Source organism: Canis lupus, chromosome X (assembly GCF_048164855.1).
Source record: "Canis lupus baileyi chromosome X, mCanLup2.hap1, whole genome shotgun sequence".
Taxonomy (NCBI): Eukaryota; Metazoa; Chordata; class Mammalia; order Carnivora; family Canidae; genus Canis; species Canis lupus.
The window spans coordinates 57,477,822-57,495,820 of NC_132876.1; the positions used below are offsets into that span (position 1 = coordinate 57,477,822).

A 17,999-nucleotide genomic window follows, 5' to 3' on the forward strand; every position below is an offset into this window, starting at 1 on the left:
TGAGTTTAAAATAATTATTATAGAAAAATTTACACAAGCTAAAGTATAAAGAGGTAAGGTTTTACATACAGATAAAAGGCATATTAGGGGGACGCCTGGGTGGCACATGTATCCACTCCGGATCAAGTCCCACATCGGGCTCCCTGCATGCATAGAGCCTGCTTCTCCCTCTGCCTGTGTCTCTGCCTCTCTCTCTCTGTGTCTCTCATGAATAAATAAACAAAATCTTAAAAAAAAGGCATATTAGGAAGATGCTGAGTTATGAGTTCTTTTTCAAATAATTTTTATTTGAGTATAGTTGATGCAGTTACATTAGTTTCAGATGTACAACTTAGTGACTTGACAAGTTTATACATTATGTTCACCACAAGTGGTTACCTTTTGTCCCATTACATTGCTATTAGGATATCATTGACTGTATTCATTAATGCTCTGCCTTTCATTCCCATGACATACTGACTTGTGAGTTCTAATCCTTATTTTTCTATGAACTGTGTTACTTTGGTATGAGCTATCTAAGCCAAACAGATGACAGAGATTTATTTTAAGTACCTACATTACACTGGTAAACAAATATATGAGAAATATTTGCTATATGTGAGTACTATTCTTAGCTCTTGAAATGCAAAATCTCATCTGATTCTCACAGTAACCCTGTTTGTGGTAGATACAGTTATCTCCATTTTACAAATATATAACCTAAGGCAAGTTAAGTTTGACCTAGGTCAACTTAAGTTGTTCTAGCTAAGACCAGAGTTGTTCTAGCTAAAACTGAGTTATTAGAATGAGCTTGTGGGATTCTTCCAAGTGAAAAAAATGCCTTTATACTATCAATATTATATTAATGTGCCCTAGCTTTGTAGTTGGCAGTTGCTTTATTTTTGGAAATCACCATTGTTGACATTAAAATCCTGTTGCCAACAAATTCTTACAGTGTAAACTCATCATTTACAGCATCAAGATATTTGTGTTAGCTTGCAAACCTTTTTTTTTTCCTAGATAAAGGAAATTTATTTATTTATTTTTTTAATTTATTTTTCATTGGTGTTCAATTTACTAACATACAGAATAACCCCCAGTGCCCGTCACCCATTCACTCCCACCCCCCACCCTCCTCCCCTTCTACCACCCCTAGTTCGTTTCCCAGAGTTAGCAGTCTTTACGTTCTGTCTCCCTTTCTGATATTTCCCACACATTTCTTCTCCCTTCCCTTATATTCCCTTTCACTATTATTTATATTCCCCAAATGAATGAGAACATATAATGTTTGTCCTTCTCCGACTGACTTACTTCACTCAGCATAGTACCCTCCAGTTCCATCCACGTTGAAGCAAATGGTGGGTATTTGTCATTTCTAATAGCGGAGTAATATTCCATTGTATACATAAACCACATCTTCTTTATCCATTCATCTTTCGTTGGACACCGAGGCTCCTTCCACAGTTTGGCTTGCAAACCTTTTGATGAAGGTAAACTGCATGACCTGGTTGTGTTTAGCCCTTAAAACAAAAACAAAAACAAAAACAAAAATAAATCACAGCCACTAAAGTAATGATAAGAAATGGGATCAGAGAATACAGTCATATTTCATGTGATCATCTGTTTTCCCTAGGAATTATTCATTGATTTCAAGATACATAGTTTCCCACTGAAATAAAACCATTGTTAAAAGTTACATATAGGCTGCTTGTACAGGTGCTGGAGTTTGCCATTTTGTCTTTTTTTTTTTTTTTTTTTTAATTTTCTTCACTTGCAAATTTTCAGGATTATTGGACTCATTGTCTTGTTTATGAAGCTTGTCTTATTTTGGTTGACTCTTTTGGTTCCTAGGATTTTCAGTATTTGTCAGCACTTAACAATGGATGCATCTTAATTGACAGAAGGAATATGGTAATATCTTTTTCCTTGGAGGGCTGTATTATTAACATAATAATAACACTTTTATGTATATACTTCCAGAAGTTTTCTCAATTTTTAAAAAATATTTTATTTATTTATTCATGAGAGACACAGAGAGAGAGAGAGGCAGAGACACAGGCAGAGGGAGAAGCAGGCTCCATGGAAGGAGCCCGACATGGGCCTTGATCCCTGGACTCCAGGATCATGCTCTGGGCCAAAGGCAGGCGCTAAACTGCTGAGGCACCCAGAGATCTCCAGTTTTCTCACTTTGTGTGTATAAATATATGTCTACTTTTCTGTGTTTATAAAAATGTATCATGGATACTGTTTTAAAACCTATTTTTCACCTCACAGTATGTCATGAACATCATTCTGTGTCAATTATTCTTCCTAGTGTCCTTTTTTAAAAGTTTTTATTTGGAGATAATTGTAGACTTATTTTTTTTTAAAGATTTTATTTATTTATTCATGAGAGACACAGAGAAAGAGGGAGAGAGGCAGAGACACAGGCAGAGGGAGAAGCAAGCTCCATGCAGGGAGCCTGATGTGGGACTTGATCCTGGGACTCCAGGACCACATCCTGGGCCAAACGTAGGGCTGGGCTAAACCTGGGCTAAACCGCTGAGCCACCCAGGGATCCCCTAATTGTAGACTTATTACACACAGTTGTAGAAAATAATATGGGAAGATCCTGTATACACTTCACCCAGTTTCCCCAATGGCAAGTTACTTATCTTGGAAGGGAAAGCTTTCTATATATTATCTCTAAAGGCAGTTAACAAAAGTAACACAAGTATATGTAAAACTGGTGAAATCTGAATGAAGTCACTGGGTAAGGTCAATTTCCTGGTTATGCCAGAGTAATCTAAGATGTTAATATTTACTCTTAGTTTTTCAATATTTTATTTTTTACATTTAAATTTTAATTCACTTGATAGGGGCAACTGGGTGGCTCAGGTCATGATCCCAAGGTTCTGGGATCAACCCCACGTCAGGCTCTCTCTCAAATAAATGAATAAAATCTTTAAGAACTTTTTTTAATTCACTTGAAATTTACTTTGTTGTAATGTATGAGGGCTTTTATCCATCTAAATCACCAGCCAGTTATTCTAACACCATTGATCTAATAATCTGTTCTTCATTGAGTTGAATTTAATTTTTCTTTACCATATGATCAAGTTTTGGACTTTCTGACAAAAATTTGTGTGTCTCTTTCAGTGTAGTTTCTTTCAAAGTGGGAACTATAAAGTAGGAATAGATCAGGTCATCTGATCTAGGGAGAAATAATAAATATTCCTGTTCGAAATCTCAAAAAACAAACGGTAATATTTGAGTATATAAAAATTGTAGCATCTGCTCTGAAAAATAGAAAACCAAAAGAAAAAGAAAAACAGTATTTGCAACTCATAACAGGACTAATTACAGAAAATGAGTACCTTCAAATTTATGTGAAAAAGAGCAAGGGTCTTTAGACAAATGGGCAGAGAATGTAAAAAGAAGATAGAAATAGTTAACAAATTGCTGGGAAAATATTTTTTCTTAATAAGTTGAATGCAATATAACCTAGTAATTAAAAACATTAAAAGAGTAATAACTGATTTGTTGATCAAGTTGTATCCAATTAATATATAAAAACATTAAAAGAGTAATAACTGATTTGATGAAGTTGTATCCAATTAATATATTTTAAATTGAGACAGTGTTTGGGCAGAGTAATTTGATTTTGTACTAAGAATTGTAAATATGTTTATTCTCTTGGACTCTGTAACTTCAGATCTCAAAATTTATTTTGAGAAAATCATTTAGTAGAGTTAAAAGTTATAAGAGTGACATCTATTTTAAAGCTGCTTATAGTTAAATTTGAAAATAATATTATATATTAAAACACTCTGAAAGGTCACAGGATGCTAATTAACTGGTACAGTGTGGCCTGTGATCTGGTCCACAGCTTTCATTTTCATTATAAAATAACATACTTGCAAATGAAATTTGTGTGTGTATATTTATTTCAGTGAATAATAATAAAGTGAATGGTGTGTATATATGACCCAGTTAAAGAAAAAGAGTATTACCAGAACTTTAGAACTTCCCTTTGTGCATCACTATCATCTGTTTTCCTTTCTTATAGATGTAACCATTATGGTAAGTTGTATTGTTTGTATTTTTTAAAGTGTTTTAATTATGTGTGTATGCATCTCTAAGAAATATATATTTTTTTACCTGTTTTACCCTTGTCTAACTTTTGGAATTCTATAGTATGTATTCTTTTTGTGACTTGCTTTTGTTGTAGTGTTATGCTTGTGAGACTGATCTATACAGATGTAAACCTCCCCTCTCCACACACTCACATGTATACACACACACACACACACACACACAATTGTGTTACATACTAGGTTTGCATATCTTCAGCTTCAGTAGGTTATGCCTATTTACCAAAGTAATTGTATTTATTTGCCCTTTGCTTTACAGCTTTTGAAGTCTTTACCCCCACCCCAGGAAATTTGTAATGTCATAAGTATATTCATGACTAGATAAAGTCATCGGTACATTCCATTCTGCAACTTTTTCAGTCAATAAGCCTCACTTTTCTATCCATTCCAGGTCATTTTAATCTCCAGTTTACAGATCATATTTAACTTTCTACAAACACCTACCCCAAAATACTCTTTATAGCTGATATGTACACACTTGTATCCAATTCAGTATTATGCACTACTGGTTGTTAATGTCCTGTAAGTCTGTTTTATCCTAGCTTAGGTTTTTTTTTTTTTTTTTTTTCAAATGATGACTGAAATATTGAGAAGACTGGACCAGTGATCCTACAGATTGTTCTACCTCTTGGATTTGGCTGCTTTCTTCCTTGTGGTATCAGTTACTTTATTACTCTGACCTATCTTTTTCATGTAAACTAAGAGTTCTATCTAAAAGCTTGATGGATTCAAGGTTAAAATTTTTGTCTAGAATTTATCTTTAGTGATTGGATGCCATGTTGGATTATGCCAGAACATACATCATATCTGGTTGATAGACCATGAGTGTTGCTAAGATTAACCCTGGATTAGAACCATGACAATCTGTTGCTTCCATTGTATGGATATAGAATAATCTGTGTGTTGTAATTTGGCAGTGTATACTCACTTTGATACCAACTATTCACATAATAGTTCTAACATCAGTAGGTACTTCTTGTATAATAAGTATTTTCATTGGGACTTGCAAAATTTTTTTTCTTTGATTCTTCTTTGATTGCTTCTACACTTAGTAGCTGACACTGTGTGCCAATTTATTAATTCACAAAAGGGAACATACCTTTCTAGCATTATTCGTGTCTACCAGTTAAAGTACTCATTTCTGAGAATCGAGTAATTCGGGAAATGGAATTACATTGTAAGATTGCTTGATGGGGATGGATAAGGAGATTTAGATGTCATGAAAGAATATAGTACTTAAGAGCACAGACTTGAGCCAGAGTTCCAATATTAACTCACTATTTACTCAGTATATGACTTTGGAAAAATTACTTAACCCCTCTGTGTTTCAGTTTCTACCTTATGGATACATGTGGACAAAGACTGGAAAGTCAGAGCAAAATGAAAATTGTTAGGTGTCAGTTTAAGTATGATTAAAATATTTTCTTTAGCATTGTACCATATTTACAGTGTAAGAGAAAATGAAAAGTAGTTTTTATGTTGCATTTTAGGCATTTTTATTACTGTTATTTTTTAAATCAAAAATATATTAAGGGTTTTTAAAAACTTCTTTTAGAGGGAGAGAGTGTGAGGTGTTAGGGTGGGGTGAAGGAGGGAGGGAGGGAAGAAGAGGGAGAGGGGGAAGAGGGAGGGGGAAGAGAGAGTGAGAGTGAGAGAGAGAAATCTCCAGCAAAGTTTTCTTAATTTAAATCCAATATAGTTAACATATAGGGTTATATTAGTTTCAGGTGTACAATATAGTGATTCAGCAATTCCATTTTATCACCCAGTGCTCAAAACTACAAGTGCACTCTTTAATCTCCATCACATGTTTAACCCATTCCCCACCTCCCTCTCCTCTGGAAAACATCCATTTGTTCTCTATAGTTAAAGTGTCTGTTTCTTGGTTTGTCTTTTATTTTCTCTTTGCTCATTTTTTCTTAAATTCCACAAATGAGTGAAATCATGGTTTCCCTTTCTCAATATCCTTGCCAATACCTGTTGTTCCTTGTCTTGTTGATTTTAGCCATTTTGACTGGTATGAGGTTAATACCACATTGTACTTTTTGTACTTTTGATTTGCATTTCCCTGATAATAAGTGATGGTGAGCATCTTTTCATGTATCTGTTGGCCATCCTGTGTCTTTGTAGAAATGTCTGTTTATGTCTTCTGCCCATTTTCTAATTAGATTATCTGGTTCTTTTGGGTGTTGAGTTTTATAAGTTCTTTATGTATTTTGGATACTCTTACTGGATGTGTCATTTGCAAATATCTTCTCCCATTCCATAGGTTGCCTTTTAGTTTTGTTGTTTCCTTCACTGTACAGAAGCTTTTTATTTTGATGTACTATCAGTAGTTTATTTTTGCCTTGATTCCCCTTGCCACAGGACCTATAGAAAAAAACTTGCTACAGCTAATGTCAAAGAAGTTATTGCCTGTGGTCTCCTAGGATTTTTATGGTTTCAGGTCTCATTTAGGTTTTTCATCCATCTTGAATTTACTTGTGTGTATGTATCGTGACAAAAGTGGTCCAGTTTCATTCTTTTCCATGTTGCTGTCCAGTTTAACCAACACCATTTGTTGAAGAGATGGTCTTTTACCTTTGGGTATTCTTTCCTGCTTTGTCAAAGATTAGTTGACCACATATAAAGGTGTAGGTTCATTTCTGTGTTTTCTGTTGTGTTCCATTGATCCATGTGTCTATTTTTGTGCCAGTACCATGCTGTTTGACTACTATAGCTTTGTAATAGAACTTGAAGTCCAGAATTGTGATGCCTCCAGTGTTGTTTTTCTTTTTTAAGGTTGCTTTGGCTATTTGGGGTTTTGTTTAGTTCGATACAAATTTTAGGATTGTTCTAGCTCTGAAAAATGTTGGTGCTTTTTTTTTAAGATTTTATTTATTTATTTGAGAGAGAGAGAGAGAGTGAGAGACAGCACAGGCAGGGGCAAGGGGCAGAGAGGGGGAGAAACAGACTCCCTGATGAGCAGGGAGCCCATGCAGGGCTTGATCCCAGGGCATTGGGATCATGACCTGAACCAAAGGCAGAAGCTCAACCTGCTGAGCCACCCAGGTGCCCCACTGGTGGTATTTTGATAGAAATTGCATTAAATGTGAAGATTGCTTTGGATAGTATAGATGTTTAATAGTATTTGTTCTTCCAGTCCATGCACATGGAATGTTTTCTTTGTGTCGTCTTGAATTTCTTTCATCAGTGTCTTACAGTTTTCAGAGTATAGGTCTTTAACCTTTTGGGTTATTTCTAAAGATATCTTTTTGATTTTTGATGCAATTGTAAATGGAATTATTTTCTTAATTTCTCTTCATTATATGTATAGGTATGTATAGAACACATATGTTCTATACATATGTATAGAATACATATGTGTATGTATAGAAGTGTAGCAGATTTCTATACATTGAATTTATATTCTGACTTTACTGAATTTATTTATCAGCTCTAGCAGATTTTTGGTGGAGTCCTGAGGGTCTTATATATACAGTATCATATCATCTGCAAATAGAGTTTTACTTCTTTCTTACCCATTTGGATACCTTTTTATTTCTTTTTGTTGTCTGAGTGGTGTTGCTAGGACTTCCAGTTCTGTGTTGAATGCAAGTGGTCAGAGTGGATATCCTTGTTTTTTTCCTGACTAAGGGAAAAGCTTTCAGTTTTTCTCCAATAAGGCTGATGTTAGCTGTGAGTTTTTCATATATGACCTTTACTATGTTGAGATAGGTTACCTCTAGACCTACTTTGTTGAGGGTTTTTTATCAGGAATGAATGTTGTACTTTGTCAAATGCTTTTTCTGCATCTGTTGACATAATATGGTTTTTATTTCTCTTATTGATGTGATGTATCATGTTTATTTGCAGATATTGAACCACACTGGCACCCCAGGAATAAATTTCACTTGATCTTTGATTAATAATTTTTTAATCTACTGTTGGATTTGGTTTAGTAATATGTTGAAGATTTTTGCATATATGTTTATCAGAGAGATTGGCCTGTATTTTTCTTTTTAAAACATCACTCCATAATTTGTGTCTTTATTTGGTTTTGGTATCAGGGTAACGTTGGCCTTGTAGAATGAATTTGGAAGTTTTCCTTCCTTTTCTATATTTTGGAATAGTTTAAAAAGAATAGATACTAACTCTTCTTTACATGTTTAGTAGGACTTGCTTGTGAAGCCATCTGGTCCTGGACTTTGGATTAGGAGTTTTTTGATTACTGACTCAGTTTCTTTCCTGGTTATTGGTTTGTTCAAATTTTCTATTTCTTCCTGTTTCAGTATTGGTAGTTTATATATTTCTAGAAGTTTTATCTATTTCTTCCACAACGTCTAATTTGTTGACATAGTTTTTCATAATTTTTCTTATAACTGTTTGTATTTCTGTGATATTGTTATTCTCATTTGTGATTTTATTTGAATCCTTTCTCTTTTTTTCTTAATAAATCTGGCTAGAGGTTTATCAATTTTATTGATTTTCTTTTTCAAAGAACCATCTCTTGGTTTCATTGATCTGTTCCATTTTTTTTAGTTTATCATTTATTTCTACTCTAATCTTTATTATTTCTCTACTCCTGCTGGTTTAGGTTTTGTTTGTTCATTTTCTAGCTGTTTTAGGTGTAAGGCTAAGTTGTTCATAGGAGATTTCTCCAGCTTCTCTGGGTAGGCCTTTACTGCTATAAACTTTCCTCTTAGAACCACTTTTATTGCATCCTAAAAGTTTTGGACAGTTGTGTTTTAATATTCATTCATTTCCATGTACTTAATTTCTTTTTTAATTTCCTGGTTGACCCATTCATTTGTTTAATAGCATGTTGATTATCCTCATGTATTTGTGGTCTTCCCAGATTTTTTTCCTGTAGTTTTCTTCCAGTTTCATAGAATGGCCAGGAAAGATGCATGGTATGACTTTGATCTTGAATTTTGTTGAGGCTTGTTTTATGGGCTAATGTGTGATCTATTCTGGAGAATGTTCCATGTGCACTTGAAATGAATGTGAATTCTGTTTTAAGATGACTATTCTAAATATATCTGTTAAGTCCATCTGGTCCAGAGGGAAATGGCATCTGCCAGTTCCTTTGTTTCTGGAGGGTTCCCTCTGTGAATACTGCCTCTACAGGACATGCCCTGAAATGAACAAATAACCTCCTGACTTGTGTGCCCCAGGTGCTCTTCAAATTGCTCTTTCCATGCTGTTGTCCTTGTGCCCTTTGCCCTGCCTTCTCTCCAGGAGCAGCCCTGATGTAATTCTTAATACAATAAAATTGTAATTTTCATTAGATAAAAGTTTATCCTTCAACTGTTTTAATAAATACAATATAATTATTTTTCAGTAATTAATAAACTGGATAAAATAATAAACAGGATAAAATAATTTTTAATGTTTTCTAAATGATGTATTGTCAATTTTCTCTTAAATATGTGATGACACTACATTTAAAAGTTAAAGTGTTTCTATTTTATGGACTATTGTATGGTTTGAAAGAAGAAATTCAGAAGTCCTCTCAAATGTAGTTTATAAGGCTCATGGTTTGTTTTTAATCTACTTTTTTAGGAAGTGAGTTTCATGATAAGATTTTAAATAAGTTTGCTTCATGATTCCAAGATTGCTCATTCTTGGAATGAGTACATAGTCTCATCTGTTTTAGACTCAGCTTTATAGGTAACACAGTAAATTTCACTTTTCTTCTGTGGCACAGAAATAACATATGTGCTGAACAAAGAAACTTATTTTTTCATCACAGGTTAAATATTATTATTATGCTTGAAGGGAACTCACCTGGGATATTCTTTGCTATGAAAAGATCATTTTATTTTATTTTTAAAAATTTTATTTATTTATTCATGAGAGACACACAGAGAGAGAGGCAGAGACACAAAGCAGAGGGAGAAGCAGGCTCCATGCAGGGAGACTGACGTGGGACTTGATCCCAGGTCTCCAGGATCACACCCTGGGCTGAAGGCGACACTAAACCGCTGAGCCACCCGGGCTGCCCTGAAAAGATCATTTTAGTCATTGAAATTGGTAAAACAAAAATATCAGTGTTAACAGTAAAAATTAATTGTAGTGAAATCTGCTTATTTTACTTCCTGGTATGGAATAAGTTTTCAGCAAATATTTGTATTATTTAGTAAAACTTTCATTAAGACAATTTGAGTTTATACATTTTTCTCCATGTAGGTAAAAACAGAATACTAAATCTCTCCTTTCTAAGAGATTATTTATTTGGTAGTCCCCAGCTTTCATTAGCTGTCCAAAGTTGGTATTAAATTTTATTTTCAAAACTATTTATTATGGAGACTTTCAAACATAAAAAGGAGACTAAAATAAGCCCCATGTACTAATCTCCCAGTTTCAATAATTGTCAATTTATGGGTCATCTTGTTTCCTCTGTACCCTCTGTCTTCTCATTTCACTGTCCAACCCTAAATTATTTTTAAGTAAATTCAAGATACCATGTTCTATGTGTGAATATTTCAATATCTTAAAGTTAAGGCCTCTTTTTAAAACATAACTCCACGCCTTTATGCCTTGTCTGCATCTTCAGTTTTTCCTAAGGTATTTATCCATTGTGTTTCTTTACTCTAGGGCTCCTTCTAGTTTAATTTTTATTTCTGAAATTATTTTTTTCTTTAATTTCCTCTTGAGTCATTTTTCACTGTTTTCAAATGTTACTATTCTCTTAATCACACTTCTGAGTTTTTCTAATTTTATGTTAATCTTTCAGTGCTTCTATCATTTTCTTATATTTCCTTCTTTTATTTATTTTTTTAGCTTCTATTACCATAGTTAGGTTATAGTTTTTATCTAATTTGTGAGCATGTCTTTCTGGCATGCATTTATTTCATTGTCTCTTGGGATATTATTTCACTCCTTATTTTGTATTTAACTGTACATTAAATAGGATTTAACCAAGATGTTTTTGTGTCACTCACTTTTATGTGAAAATTTTCTTCTTTTTTTTTTTAATGTGAATTTTTTCTATGTGCTTTTAATGAGGAGTGTGGATCAGGATAGTTTTTCTAGTATCACTGTTCTAGATCTTTCTTTTTTGTTTTCACAAAGTAATAAAAAAATGTAGCCTGAAATCTGTTGGCTGCGTTACACTCTCCCAGTTTTGTATGGAGCTTCTCTTTCCATTGCCCCTATTTTTCCTGTTCTGACTTTGGATTAGATTCCTAAGTTATGCCTCAGTTCAGGGATTTATCTAGAGGGATTTATCATTGGTTTCCTAAGTTTATAGGGCCCAACTCTACCTCTCACCCTGCTCCTCCCACCACTCTAGCACATCTAGAGATTTCTTCGCACTCATCCATAGGTTGGGGCCTACAAAATTCCTCCCAATTTCAGCTACTGTTCTCAAATGACCTGCTAAGTTTCCCAGTGAATGCCTAATAACAATTTTGGGGTTCTTTGGCTTTCAGGCCTGTCACAAATTTTTGTCTTGCCTTTATTTTCTTAGTGGACACTTTCTGATAACAAGTGGATCTTACAGCTATTGATGATTTGTAATGATCCACTTGTATTTTGGAGTTCATCATATTTTGTCACCTAGTTTTATTATAGACATTGCCCCTAGATGTTTGGTTTTGGTATTTTGGTTACACAGTGTTTATGGGAATCTTGGTGGTGGTGGTGGGGGGGATTCAACAACTTTGCTGCTAATGTCATCTTCCCAGAACTGTTTTTATTTTTTTAAGTTCAGGAAGAGAGGCCAAATTATTGATCCACCATTAACATTCACCTTTGAGAACTTGTCACAAACCTTATGGGTCATTTATTTCAAGCCCTTCATTTTATCTATAAGGAAATCTACAAGGAAGCCAAATTGCAAAGAGGTTAAGTGACTTTCCAGTTATTTAGTATAAATCTGAAAACAATCCAGTTTTTTGGATGCTTATTAGTTCAGCAACCTGAATATTAGAACAGTGTTATTGTTATTTAACACTCAAAGCTCAGACTATATTGAATTTTAAAATGTTAACATAAATTTTGTAAGTTAATATGGGTAATATACATTTGTAAAGTTCTAAAAATTACATAGATATTAACTTTTTTCCCATGAGGAAGAAATTCATAGATACTCTATTATTAGTACACTTATTAATATGTTCAGTATTTTTATAAGTCATAGTGAATTAAAATAATTGTCAATTTAAGAACTGTTTTTATCAGTACTTCTTAATAGTTCCTTGGGCTACTTCACTGGCACTTATTTCTCTTTTTCAGGTAACTACTAAAAAGTAAATATAGAAACTTTTAATTAGAATTTAATAGTAATGAACAAAACTACTTGAACCTGGGTTGAAATTCAATTTTTGTCTAATTTTGTGATGTCATTTATTTGAATGGCTGCTTCATGAGTTAAGCATGTGGTTTTACTTTTGCATTGCTCAGTTTAGTACTTCTGTGCCTAATTTTGTTTGTGCTTTTTTACAATGGTGCAGAAGGTCTATACAAAGGGTTAAGTAGTATAGAATGTGGCTCTCTAAAAGCTTGTCATGCTCACAAATTTTTCCTTGCCGGTACAGTAGTTCTATATTTTTTCCTAAAAAAAAAAAAAAGTTATTCCTTATAAAAAATATAGTAAATTTTCTAGTTATATGTAATTTTTCTCCATTCTGGTCTTCACTAGTTATAAATAACACATAAAATAACTTTCAAGGTAGAAAGCAGAGTTCCCTTTTGAAATGTTCTATAAAATAAAGAGTGATTTATGGTTTCATATGATTTGGGCTGAAAGCACTTTGGCTTTGCCATGTCATCAAAGTTCTGTCAGGGGAATCTATTATTTATTGTTCAATATGCTGGGAGTGGTGTAAGTATTTTATGTTAAGTATAGCATCAGGAGAAATCAATTCCAGACACTAATACAGTTTTAAGAATAGATCATAGAGAACTAACCTAAATAGTATAGTTGTAAATGATGAAGTTCAACATTAAAGATTTGGATTAGAAGGGGATTTTGAAAAATGAATGAATAATGGTTTCATTCCTATAAAATATTGTTTTTTTTTTAAAGATTTTTATTTATTCTTGAGAGACACAGAGACATAGGCTGAGGGAGAAGCAGGCTCCCTGCAAAGAGTCTGATATGGGACTCGATTCCGGATCCTGGGATCATGCCCTGGGACAAAGGCAGACGCTCAACCACTGAGCCACCCCCAGGTGTCCCCCTATAAAATATTTTCTATAAGATTCTTGAAAATACTAATTTCATATCTTTTTGGTCCTGATTTTAGCCTAGCTCCTTCATTTGAGAATGAAACATCTGTCTTATCTGGACAGGTTTTGGAAAATTGTAGAAATCTGGGACTAGGGATCCCTGGGTGGCGCAGCGATTTGGCGCCTGCCTTTGGCCCAGGGCGTGATCCTGGAGACCCGGGATCGAATTCCACGTCGGGCTCCCAGTGCATGGAGCCTGCTTCTCCCTCTGCCTGTGTCTCTGCCTCTCACTCTCTCTCTCTGTGTGACTATCATAAATAAAAAAAAAAAGAAATCTGGGACTATACGTGCTTGTATGTATGATTATGTAACATTCCATAAGCTTCTAATGTATTTTTTCTAGCTGTCAACTTTATACAGAATCTCAATTGAACAGGACATGAAGTAACAAATCTTAATTTCCCCCATTAAAAACTAATGAAATGCTGATTTAATACCTAGTATTTACTTGTTTGATAAAAATGACTTGCCAGGAAAAGTTGCTGGTCTTGAATCAGAGTTAAATATTTTTCCTACAATCTTTTGGCAGGGTTATTCGATACGGCCTCACAAATGAATTTAATAATCATATTTAATAATGTGGAACGTTTAAATGATCCTGTTTGAACTTCTTTAGTGAACATAGAGAAAAAAACCTGTAATGTACATATAGAAGAGGCTACTGGACTTCTTTTTAAAAAGCTTTTAAGCTTTTAGATCTTTGAAGATAACTTAAGTAAATAGTAGTAAACTAGTGTGTTTTTCCTTTTCCTCCTCTTCGAATAACTAATCTTATTGGAGGAGTTGGAAGAGAAGGGAACAGAACGGGTATTTGTTGAATGTCAGTGATATGCTAGGAGGCACTGTGTGTTTTATATTATTTTGTACCTGTTCCTCCCCTACATTCCTATGAGATATATTATTATTCCCATATTGTAGTTGAAAACATCATGCTTGTATATTTGTATTCATATATATTTACAGTGTGTTTCCAGTGTAATGCTTTGTGATTTGATCCTGATTTAGGTTTTCTGTTTCTGACTTACATCTGATTTTTCCTTGTGGGAAGGGACTATATAATTCATTGCAAACTTATGCACGTTTTGTATAAAGACCTCATAGGACATTGTGTGAATTTGAGTAATGATTCAGAAGCAGTTCAACTTTTTATGGTGCCAAGTATTAAAAAAAGGTCTCATTTTTAAGTCAGTCAAGGGTTTAAATGCTATTAAAATCGAGCTTATAAATATGAATTTAAATAAGCAGTTATCTTATTTTGTTAAATTATCGATAAGACCAAGAAGTTTAAATATGTTAACTTCTGCTAAACAGTAATTAAGGAAAAAAACCCTGAAACTTAAAACTCCAATTTTATACAAGTTCATCCTTCATGCTGTTACTAGAGTTATTTTTTTCTGAAATACTGATTTCACCATGCTGTTCTGGTTAAAATCCTTTCAGGATTCCCTGTTGCTTACAGGTTCCAAGTTCAGATCCCACAGTCTGGCTCCAAATAAATACCCTTTTTTTGAACATCACCTTTTGGTTCTCCCTTCACCCTTTGCCAGGAATACTCTCTTCCACTTTCCTTTTTTCTTTCACCTTTTCCTTCTACAGTTGCCTTATTACAGATCCTGAAAGATGCAGCTAGTGTTATCTGCTCTTTTGAGCTTTCAGTGACTGCTCCACAGAGGGAATGCATCTTTCCATTGTGTTCCTATAATAGTTTTAATTATTATTTTAATCCCTTTAAATTCTTGTTCTTTAGACTCTGAGCTCTTTTGGGCTAGGAATTGTCTTAATCTTATCTTTTTTTTTCTCACCATCTGTCAGTCTGCTTCATCCCTCTTTATCTTCCCTTTCCCTATTTTTTCTTTCTTTTTTCAACAAATATTTATAGAGAATCTACTAAATGCTTCCTTTGTTCAGGGAACTAACTCTGTTTATTGAATGGATGAGAAGAAATACGAGATCTGGGAAGACATTACTATTATTAGTCTGTTTTAACCTTTTTCAGCATGAAGATAATAGGCTCTTGCCATCTAATGTAGGAACAGCCTATCAATTTCACAAACTAGTGAGGAATGTTTGGATAGAAGTATTAAGGGAAAACACAAATAATAGTTATTTTAGTGTTGTGTATTTGGACTCCAATCATATTCAGCATTGCAATCTGTCCTTGGCTTTGCTCTGTCAGCCAGAGACATGACCTTTGACTGTTGTTTGCAGCCATGGAAAAAAACACATGCATATTTATTTGCCTATCCAGAATAACAGCTAATAGAGCCAAATAGGGGAGTAATTTTGTTATTGCTTGCCATTGGAGTTGGCATCTGGTAAAAGTAGGTGTATGTAGTAGTAGTATTTAGATGAAAATGTATTGTTTCTAAAATTGTTTCTAAAATTCTTTACTGAACAATAATAGATAGTTTTTATAGAGCAAGTACCCTCTAACAACTTAATGGTCCTATGAGGTAAATGTAGTATTACCATTGTAAATGTAATAGTAAATGTAGTAGTATTCCCATTGATGGACAAAGAAACAAAAGCTCATTGATGGACAAAGAAACAAAAGCTCAGAGATAGCAAGTGACTTGCCTGAGGTTACATAGCTAGTTAAGCAGCAAAATTAAGATTCAAGCTTAGGTCTTTCTGATTGAGACCATGCCCATTTCCTTATGCCGCTGTCCTTCCCTTGAATCCTCATTCTCAGAATCATCTCCTAGATGGAGTGAATTTACCATGGTAATTGGAATTTGAGATATCAAATTACTGAATTATTTGATCTTTAGCAAGTTATTTAATCTTTCTCACACCATTTTCTCACATGAATAATGTCTGCCTCCCATGATTATAATGAGGACTAAATGCGGTAATGTATGTGAAAAGATATTGTGAACCATAAAGCCCTATGCTAATGTTTGGTGGTATATTATTAATGCTGTAATTATTACATGCTTTAACGTATTAATTTTACTTCCCAAATATTTCTTTCCAATTGTCCTTTTAAACTTAGATGTTTGGCAGCTTTTAAAGTACCATAGTGACTGTGTTTCATTAATAAGAAAAGTTATTTCTTTAGGTGTAAAAAAATTCAGATAATCTTAAGGTAAAAGACATTAGAACAATAGAGTTTTAACTGTTTGAAGAACTAAGTATGCTTAACTATTTAAAACTTTCTCCTAGTTCCTTCTACACCACAAATTCTTACTGTGTTTTCTCTTTTAATTATTATCTAAATAAAGGTTGAAAGTTTATGATGGCTTATTTCCAGTAATTGATATTAATGGCTGTCTTCAGTACATTTGGTCAGAACTTTATTTTTCAACCAAACACTGTACGCCCACTGGAGAACTCTAGTTCTTTTGTGAATGCAGCTGGAGCTTGTGTTTTAATGAGGTTTTTAACTAGATTGTGTCAATTACTTTCATACACATATTGCTTTTTACATAAGGAAGATAACTGTTCCCTTTTCTTGAAATCCTTGAGTAGTTTAAACCCTTGACAAAAAAAAAGGTGCTGTTTCTTTTCTACTACATAAAAATTGAAGAGATTCAGAGTGCTTCATTGTAGTGAGTCAGTGATGGGCTACAGAATTGCACTAAACTTCAAAATGTGCTTTGTCTGACTGATATAAATGATTCTTAATAGCTTCTACTGAAATGGTAGATCTTACAATAAAAAGTTATGGAACAGTCTTGAATGTACAATATAGGGTACCAACTATGGTGAACATCTGAAATGTTTTTGTTATGAAATCATTCTTTGGTGATTTATGATTTTTTTTGTTAGTACTTGTAGTAGTAATATATATTTTCCCTTTATGATAACCAACTTTGTGGTATGGCTCAGTTTGGTTCCAAAACATTAATGTTTTTCTCCAAACTGTTATATTAACCAGAAAGTGAGATAATGTATCTTGTAAATGGCCTCTTTTTAAAAAATAGTATTTTCTTTATCATTCATGCATTCATTTAGACAACAGTTAAATTATTTTCAGTTGTACAACATAGTGATTCAGCTTCTCTATCCATTATGCCATGCTTATCACAAGTTAAAGCTATCATCTGTCATCATACAGTGCTATTAAAATATCATTTATAATATTCCTTATAACTGGAAGCCTGTATCTTCCATTCCCTTTCACACATTTTGCCCATGCCTCCACACACCTCCTCTCCCTTCAGGCAACCGTCCATTTGTTCTCTGTATTTATAGGGTCTGATTCTGCTTTTTGTTTGTTTATTCACTTGTTTCTTAGATTCTGTGTATAAGTGAAATCATGTGGTATTTCTCTTTATCTCACTGATTTCACTTAGCATAATGCCCTCTAGGCTCATCCATGTTATTGCAAATTGTGTGATCTCATCCTTTTTTATGGCTGTGTAATATTCCATAGAATTACTGACTTTATTTTCTCCTAGGAGTTTTATGGTTTCAGGTCTCAATGAATGGCCTCTTTTTAAACTAGCTAACCTATTGCTTAAAATGAAAAATGTGTGCTATTCCTCCTCATAAACACTGTGTGGCTTTGGAGTTAGATTTGGTTTCATATTTCAACAATAGAAAAAAAGATGTTAAAGAATTGGACAATAAGTTAACATATTTGCATGTCAGTATGTCTTTTCTATGCCAATGAGGCTTCTCTCTCAGTGCAGTTTAGAAAATGAGATGAGCTAATGTATGAACATA

General features: G+C 33.6%; 1 protein-coding gene across 4 annotated transcripts in view; it reads left to right on the forward strand.

Moving 5' to 3' along the window:
• CHM (CHM Rab escort protein) overlaps positions 1–17,999 on the forward strand; it is a 243,980-nt gene that overhangs the window by 7,013 nt on the left and 218,968 nt on the right. The gene's annotated exons all lie outside the window — the stretch shown is intronic.